The sequence below is a fragment of the Rhipicephalus microplus genome, chromosome 4 (assembly GCF_043290135.1).
Source record: "Rhipicephalus microplus isolate Deutch F79 chromosome 4, USDA_Rmic, whole genome shotgun sequence".
Classification (NCBI taxonomy): domain Eukaryota; kingdom Metazoa; phylum Arthropoda; class Arachnida; order Ixodida; family Ixodidae; genus Rhipicephalus; species Rhipicephalus microplus.
The window spans coordinates 213,607,304-213,616,959 of NC_134703.1; the positions used below are offsets into that span (position 1 = coordinate 213,607,304).

At 42.0% G+C, this 9,656-nt stretch overlaps 1 long non-coding RNA gene across 4 annotated transcripts in view; it reads right to left on the bottom strand.

Moving 5' to 3' along the window:
* The window catches only part of LOC142814745 (uncharacterized), a 43,301-nt gene extending 33,645 nt beyond the window's left edge, over positions 1 to 9,656 (bottom strand). For all 4 annotated transcript variants that reach the window (XR_012895070.1, XR_012895069.1, XR_012895068.1 and 1 more), the window contains exon 1: positions 8,989 to 9,656. This is a non-coding gene — a long non-coding RNA (uncharacterized LOC142814745). The remainder of the gene's footprint in view (positions 1 to 8,988) is intronic.

The window sequence follows — 9,656 nt, forward strand, 5'->3', positions numbered from 1 at the left end:
GTTCACTGCAATTTTTCTCCCACAGTTTTAAGAGTGTTCCTCTGTACAGCTTCCATTGGGCTTTTTTGGGCAAGAAATTTGGCAGCAGAATTACAGCTTAGTGCCCTTATGAGACAATTTGACATGTGTTGCCCCACTTATTCAAAAATGCTTCATGGGTCGATGAGCCACATGCGTCCCACTTTTTTCTCATAAACTGATGGCCATATTTTAGTGAAGATTGTGTCACACTATTTTTATGCATGAAGTTCTGCAAATTTTTGTTATTATGTGAAAAATATCGATGAATTCACGAAGGGTAAGTTAAATTGCATAATAAGCAAAATTGAAAGTGAGAGTGCAATATATATACTATATAATTTTAAGCCAGATTAACTGAGCTGCAGCAGGCAACGTGCATAAATTCTCCAGAACTCGATACTAAGCTTTTGCCACGAAGCGGTGTAATGACACAGCTGCCGCGATTTTCAAACACCATTTCAAAATACATATACAACTCAAATTACTCAAGGGAAAGGGAGCTTGACTTTATCATATTCCTGCATGTTTCCAAATAAAGAAAGATCTATTTACACTTCCTGGCCAGTTAATTGCTGTACCCCTAAACAGACATAAAAGTGAAAACCATGATATTTGGTAGTCTAACAATGGACCTAGGGATTTCAACATTACACCAATGTGATTTGGCATAAGCTGTAAAAGCTTATTCAATCAGTCATACATTGTTACCCTTTTATGCCAGTTTTAACGCGATAGTTTTGAAAATCTCGTGGGCATCGTTGATTGTGAGTGATGAACCTTGTGAGCAACCAGAAAAATCAAGAAAGATGCAAATAAAATAAGTAATAAAAAATTTCCCAGTTTGCGGGAGGATCAAGCCCAGGCCGTTTGCATGGCAAGCAGGCGTTCTACCGCACAGCCACACATCTGCTTGGAAATTAAGGAAAATAACTTCATCTGCTTGAAAATGCAGTGAAAATAATGTTAGGCTTTGCAAACACATGTAGTATCCTGTATACTGCCTTCACAATTCAATATGTAATATCACAGTAATATTTCTTGATACAAGCGTGCACTGTAATCAGGCATCAGAACATGTGATTATCTTGAGGACTTCATAGTTAAAAGGTTGCCAGCCATAACAAAATGCACACATTTTGCTGCACACTTTCCTTCAGACCACATAGTGAGTGCATACCAAGTTGGAAAAGATTTTATGCACCATGTGCTTGAAGTACGCACTAGAACCAGGGTATCGTTATCGTGCTCAATTCTCAAAATCAAAGCTTAAGGGTCCCCCAATTTTTCTTTTTTAAATGAGGGAAACAAAGCATTATTGTAACCATAGATATTTTATGCCAGCGATTTAACTAGTAGGTTAGCTCAGTGAGCCATTTATGCGTTTATATCAGGTTTATTTGACTCAAAGAAAGCAATATTATTTTGAAATGGCTTTGTATGCCAAAGACCTGACATGGTGTCTATTGTTGGACATTATTCTCCAGGTATCCTCGGCCCTCCTTCTTTCCCTCGTTGAAGGGCCTGTTTTTTGTTTAAGAAAAGGTGGCAATCCTGGTGGCCACAAAGTGTGAAAACAGTATAAAAATATTGAAGCAGGTTGTGTAGACGACAATCTACAGACACTGAAAATGTGTCACTGAAAATTCGAGGTATGAGCTAGCCGAAGGACGTTTGCACCTTTATGTTTTCCTTGCGGCACAGAGCCCTTGCAGGAGCGAAACAGGCTACCAATACAGAGTTTCAGTGCGGCGGCTCCAAGTGGCTTGCGTACATGAGCCCATGCGTTCTTTTGTATTCTCCACAGGTGCGGCGGTGAGTTCAAAGAAACGCGATAGCGTGCGCGTGCTACAGGCAGCTAGGGGTACCCGACATTAAAACGCGCGTGTGCACGCATGATATATATATATATATATATATATATATATATATATATATATATATATATATATATTGACCTTTCACTGTGTTTAAACTTTGCGCACCAGCAAATGGATGTGAAGAATCATTGTGGCTGACAGCGCCAAGACTCATTCATAGAGTATAAGTGGACATGGCGCAATGCGCAGTGCTTTATAAGCGCTGTGTCATGTCCTATTGTGAAGCTCGACAAAAAAAATACTGAATGCTGCATGTAACAGCAACGCACGTCCTCGCGTCATGAAAGCATGCATGCAGTTCCAAGTGCATAAATGGAACGAATTAACGCACATGTGAAGAGCAATACGAAAAGCTCTTTCACAGCATGCAGATTATCAACAAAAAGGCGTCACACACAAACAGCCTTCTTGTGATTGGTTAAACCTAAGAAAAGTAATTCATATTTATTTTACCGTTGCTGTTTTACAAATGTGAGTAAAGATATTACAGGCGAAGCATTTCTTCTATCTATCTATCTATCTATCTATCTATCTATCTATCTATCTATCTATCTATCTATCTATCTATCTGTCTGTCTGTCTGTCTGTCTGTCTGTCTGTCTGTCTGTCTGTCTGTCTGTCTGTCTGTCTGTCTGTCTGTCTGTCTGTCTGTCTGTCTGTCTGTCTGTCTGTCTGTCTGTCTGTCTGTCTGTCTGTCTGTCTGTCTGTCTGTCTGTCTGTCTGTCTGTCTGTCTGTCTGTCTGTCTGTCTGTCTGTCTGTCTGTCTGTCTGTCTGTCTGTCTGTCTGTCTGTCTGTCTGTCTGTCTGTCTGTCTGTCTGTCTGTCTGTCTGTCTGTCTGTCTGTCTGTCTGTCTGTCTGTCTGTCTGTCTGTCCTGTCTGTCTGTCCTGTCCTGTCCTGTCTGTCTGTCTGTCTGTCTGTCTGTCTGTCTGTCTGTCTGTCTGTCTGTCTGTCTGTCTGTCTGTCTATCTATCTATCTATCTATCTATCTATCTATCTATCTATCTATCTATCTATCTATCTATCTATCTATCTATCTATCTAGCCGCTCACGCCTGGGTGCTCTCGTGATCAGCTCCTTAACTTGGCGTGAACCAAAATTAGTATGGGAGACTTCCATAAATTGACGAATACGACGTGCCGGTGAAGACATGAATAAGGTCACAATCCTGTTACACGCGTCGTCAAATGCTTTCTGCTGAACAGTGACACATACCCGCGGGTGGCTATGTGCCCCAAGTAATTGACACTTCATTTTTTGCATCTACCCAGGAATGACGAGAACACACGTGGAACATTTTGATGCGTGAGCATTGAGAAATTATGAACCATTTCCCCGAAGAGAACCCTGCTGGGATGCGAAGCAGCAGTGGTGCTCACGTCGTTGACCCAGTTGAAACGGGCGTCGACGCGGGTGCTGGAAGAACGGCTGGAAGCGAACTCGGTGTAATGTTTACTCGAGTAAACGTTTGTTTGAAACGCAAAGACATAGGAGGCGGGTTGGGTTTCGTGTAAGTTTCATCGCAGATAACGAGCTAAAAAAGTGTTTCCACTCGACGTGCGGTCGAGCGTTGCGAGTGGTGGAGAGGGTGAAGTGGGAGAGGTGTGTTATGAGCGGGTGGAGGAGCCGGCAGCTGCTGCGGGTGAGACGTCAACGCGCAGCTGCGACTTGACCTACTTGGCAGTGCTCCAATACCTGCGGCGAGAGAAACGCGCTGCGGTGCGTTCGCACGGACGTACGTACGGCGTTAAACGCGTGAGTCAGAGATGCTTCGCATCTAAAAAGCCTTACATCGGCTGCGCTGACCCGACGAATGCAAAGAATAAATGTCGCAGTCCCATCAGGAATCGAACCCAAGCATTCTGCGCGGCACTCAAGCACATTCTACAACAAAGCCACGCCAGATCTCGGACCTACTTTTCAAATAGCTTAATACCTTAATATGGTCATGAAACGTTAATAGTGGTTGCAGTGGTGGCAATCGAGCTTTATAAACATTACATATGTACTCCTATGATGCAGCTGTGATATCGGGTTGACGTCAATTGTTGCTAGGTGCCATGCACTGAAGTTGATTTATGCAGCAGCGTCCAGGGCTACCATCCTCACTAGCACCAGCACTTCATACCAGCTTATTGATTCTGGTGTTCCTAATGCTCAAGTTCATGTTTGCATCATTGCACAAGTGCAAACAAGTGGTTATATAAACACTTGAATTTCTTCAATGTATGTCTGTGTGTGGAACATTTGGACGTATATTTGGCATTATTTCATGACGTGCTGCTATAAAAAAATCACATGGTCACGCTAAGCATGCCTCCGCATGCTTCGCATAATGTCGATTCCGGAGCTACGTGGAAGATGCTGAATTTTTCAGAAATATCCTTGTGCAAGACGTACTTTCTGCACGAATCTTGACATAAGTATGTGTCAGTTTTTTACAAGAAAATGTAACTCTTAGAAATGCCGATAACCATATTTTTAATTGTATAATTAGTGTACTTAACATTTTAAGCAGTACTCTCTTTTGTATTCATACAAACACAGCTGTAGTGTATGGCTCATAGTTGAGGAAAATGCTGGCAAAGCACAACTTGCACTTTTGCAGTTAAGACGACATAAAAAATTATTTCATGACGTGCTGCTATAAAAAAATCACATGGTCACGCTAAGCATGCCTCCGCATGCTTCGCATAATGTCGATTCCGGAGCTACGTGGAAGATGCTGAATTTTTCAGAAATATCCTTGGTCAAGACGTACTTTCTGCACGAATCTTGACATAAGTATGTGTCAGTTTTTTACAAGAAAATGTAACTCTTAGAAATGCCGATAACCATATTTTTAATTGTATAATCAGTGTACTTAACATTTTAAGCAGTACTCTCTTTTGTATTCATACAAACACAGCTGTAGTGTATGGCTCATAGTTGAGGGAAATGCTGGCAAAGCACAACTTGCACTTTTGCAGTTAAGACGACATAACTTAAGGGCTCACTGAACCTTTGTGTTATTCATGGTGTACTAAGTTATTACCGTTACTTCGTGCGATCAGGCCGACATTATGATCTGTGTATGATACAGCTCCTCAGCTGCACGATAGTGATTTTCATTGCAAAGCTGTTTTCTGGCACGACAGGCATGATAATTTTGGGACAGGATGTGACAACGAGCATGTACGCTAAATCTGAGTGCGCCGTCAATTCAGTCGATCTGTGTATAGGAGCGAAAATTTAGCCAGGTAACGGTAAGAAAGTGACGCATAGGGAAAAAACGAGGAGCCCTCAAAATTGAGGGCCAGAGAAGTTCAGTGTGCGTGTGCCTCCTTCTTTCTCTCTTTCTCTTTGAGAGCTCGCCTTTTTTTTCTTGCTGTGTTCCCTGTTGTATCTTTTTTTTTTTTTTTTATTTGAAACAAAACCCGCAGCGCCACTTAGGCATTATTGCGGGGGGCACAGAGCCTCATAAAATGAATCCGCAGTCTTGCGGCCAACTACATCGGCTGGTAACGTGTTCCATTCAACAATGGATTGCGGAAAAAAAGAATGCTTAAAAAGATCCGTTCTGGGGTTGTATGGCCGTACTTTAAATTTGTGATCATGACGGGAGGATTGATAATACGCTTTTTTTAAATAATCTGAAGCATTAATGCCCGTTTTATTGTTATATATCGAATAAAATAGTTTTAATCTTAGATTACGTCTTCGATCTTGTAAGTATTGCCAATTAAGTTCTCTTTTCATACAACGGGAGCTTTCAGTTCGGCCATATTTTCCCAGAACAAATCTTGCTGCCATCGACTGAATGCGCTCTAATTCATGAATATGTATTTTGTTAAACGGATCCCACACAGGACAGGCGTATTCTAGTATTGGTCTCACATAGGCATAATATGCGGCCTGTTTAACCTCCTTGGTTACATGTTTAAGATTTCTTTGTAAAAAGCCTAGGGCTTTTCCCGCTCTACTTACAACATTGCCAATGTGCTCAGACCATCCCCCATCCTCAGAAAGCGTGACACCCAAATACTTATATTTGTGTTCATACCTAATAACTTCATTGTTTAATATGTACTGATTTGTAAATCTATTAACCTTTTTGGTGAAACTGACGTGAACACATTTATTCGTGTTTAATACCATGTCATTATTTTTACACCATGCCTCCACGTGATTAAGGTCATCCTGAAGCTGGGTGGAATCCGTTTGGTCGGTCAATTCAGTATACAACACACAGTCGTCAGCAAACATTCTGATACGACACCTAATTGTATCCGAAATATCATTAATAAACACAAGGAAGAGAAGCGGACCGAGTACGGAACCCTGAGGTACCCCTGATGTCACCGAAGCTAAACACGAACAAGATCCACCAAGCACAACCTTTTGTTTTCTTGAAGTTAAATAGTCCGCAATCCAACGGCAAATGGTTTGATGAATGTTCAAGTTCTGCAGTTTTTGAATCAGAATAGAGTGTGATACCGTATCGAAAGCCTTTCTGAAGTCTAAAAATAAACAATCAATCTGTCCTCGATTATCTAAAACTGATGCTATATCATGATAGAATTCAATTAATTGGGTTGTGCATGAAAAACCCTGTCTAAATCCGTGTTGTTTAGGATTAAAAAAATTTAATTGAAGTCAGGTGATTCATTAAAGCAGAACAAAGAACATGTTCAAGTACTTTACAACAAATCGGCGTCAAAGAAATTGGTCTGTAATTTGATACGTCTGATTTAGAACCACTTTTGAAAACTGGCACAACATTAGCTATTTTCCAATCATCAGGAAGCTTGCCTTCATCGAGTGATTTTTTATAGATAACATAAAGGTAACGAGCCACTGCCTCAGAGCAAAGTTTTAAAACTCTTGGTGATATGCCATCAGGGCCAGTTGCTTTACCTTCGTCAATGCGCTGTAACAACTTCATTATGCCATTGAATGAAAGCTCTATCTCACCCATAGGCAAATATTGTTCTTTTTTATTCGTGACAATCACTTGTGTAGGTGGGCGGAAGACCGATTTAAAGAAGTCGTTAAAAAGTGTGGCTTTATCTCGATCCTCAATTACAATCTCGCCACCGTAACGTAGGTTTGGTGGGCTAACCTTCTCAGTACCACATCGTCTCATATATTTCCAAAACCTTTTCTTATTAGAAAAGTCAGCGGCCAGACTCTTAAAATACTTTTTCTTGGTTTCTTTCAGTTCCATTTTATAAAGTGATGTCAAATCTTTCATTTTATTAAAATTTTCAGGGGATTTTTTTTGGCAGTATCGGGAAAAAGCCCTCTTGCGCTTTTTGATAAGCTGAATAAGATGCCCCTTAATCCAAGGTTTCTTAATTTTACTCAGTTTATCGCTTGAGACGCTCGGGACGTGACGCCGAATGAGCCCAGTAATGCGTTCCTTAAACACTTGCCATAGCTGCTCAACAGTTGCTTCGTCTGCACTGCATTCAAAAGACAGAAATTGTTGCTCAAGACCAGCTGATATTTGCTGATAGTTTGCTTTACTATAAAAGAAGATTCTCCTAGATTCGCATTTCTTTGTATTTACCCGAGATCTTGTTAGCTTTGCAAAGACGGCGTTGTGATCACTAATACCGGGAATAACGTGTGTTTCATTAATGACATCAGGGGTATTACAAAACAACAAATCCAGAATGTTGTCACCTCGCGTAGGACTGGAAACATACTGCATGAGGCCGAGCACGTCAGTCAACGTTTTCAATTCACAGTATGTCGCTGCCTGAGACTTTAAGACACAATTACCGTTATTCCACTCAGCATCCGGTAAATTAAAGTCACCAGCAAGAACGACACATTCTTTAGAAAATGTGCAGGCAATTTTTCTCAGCTGACGCATAACATTCGGTTCAAAGACAGGAGGCCGATAGAAAGCACCAACAATGAAACTAGAACGATTACTTTGCACTACTCGGCACCAAACAGATTCAGTTTCATTGTTATCAATAAAAATTTCTTCGGACATCAAAGAATCCTTCACAAGAATGAAAACACCACCACCATGCGTTGACCGGTCTTTTCGATATGTTTGAAAATTGCAAGGAAACATTTCAGAGTTCGAAACTGCTTCGTCAAGCCAAGATTCTGACCCAATGACTAAGTCAGCGTTCACTGACCCAATAAGGCCACCCAGCTCATCAGCTTTATTCTTAACACTTCGGCAATTCATCATCAGAAGGACAATATCTCGGGCACCTTGGGGCTTTTGTCTCACTTCTTTGTTATCGCGTCACGAACGTCTTACTTTTGTGACATCTTGCGCAACGCTATCCCAAGTGTAAGTCCTACCGTCAATGATAAGCTTATCAAAAGAAAGTTTCACTGTGTGACCATCTGCTTTTTTTGATTTTGCATATTCCCATAAGTGCTTTCTTTTTTCGCGCACCTGCTTGGAATAGTCGTCACTGATTGATAAGCCAGAATCTTTCAATTTGTGTGCATTTTTGTAGAGATCAGCTTTTTCTCGAAAGTTGTAAAGCCGTAGAATGACTGGTCTGTTCTTCCCCCGCTTCTTTGCTCCAATGCGGTGAATTCTTTCAACACTCATTAAGGTGACACCCATTTTAGCAGTAAAAATATCGTCAAGAACAGTTTTACGAAGTGATTCAGTTGTTTCACCAGTACTTTCTTTCAACCCATATACAACCAAATTATTACGTCTGCTTCTGTTCTCAAGATCATCGAGTTTCACTTGCATCTCAACAATGCCTGCCGATATTCGATCCACTGTTTTCTCACAACGTTCAAATTGTACACTTTTACCGGCAAGGCATTTTAATTCACTTTCAATTGAGTCTAACCTCTGATCCGTAAGAGCAATGTAGTCGTCGAGCTTCTTTCTAATTGTTCCCATCACCTCAAGTATTTCTTTTTGACCTTTAAGTAGCTCCTGCATTGCAGAATCATTAGGGCCCGGGTTCATTTCAATGTCCCCACTCAGAAGCAATACCAACATACACGCAGCATCAAAGCACTCGGCCACTCCATCACAAAAGGCTCTTGGGCAAGGCAACACCACCAGGCACCGGAAACTCGTGGTGCATTTGGAATAGGAATGTTTTTTACTAACCTGCAGAACGTACAAGAGCAGATTATTCCGTGGCCGCATGCTGGCGGTGAAACCCTGCCCAATGCCGCTGTAAACGTGGGGGGCGTATCTCGAGGCCTCGCCTGTCGCTGTCGATTTGGCTGTGTAGTTCAAAGCACCGGAAACCAAAACTTGAGCTGGCCACCGAATCCAGGAAAATTCATCTGTGCAGCAGAATTCAGGACTGCGCTGATTGGCGTCGGGTGACAAAATCACTGGCAGCAGGCTTTCCGGTGACCATCCATCCGATGATAACCCCAGGCACAAGGCGAGAATCTGCAGAACGTACAAGAGCAGATTATTCCGTGGCCGCATGCTGGCGGTGAAACCCTGCCCAATGCCGCTGTAAACGTGGGGGGCGTATCTCGAGGCCTCGCCTGTCGCTGTCGATTTGGCTGTGTAGTTCAAAGCACCGGAAACCAAAACTTGAGCTGGCCACCGAATCCAGGAAAATTCATCTGTGCAGCAGAATTCAGGACTGCGCTGATTGGCGTCGGGTGACAAAATCACTGGCAGCAGGCTTTCCGGTGACCATCCATCCGATGATAACCCCAGGCACAAGGCGAGAATCTGCAGAACGTACAAGAGCAGATTATTCCGTGGCCGCATGCTGGCGGTGAAACCCTGCCCAAATCATTATGGGTAATAAT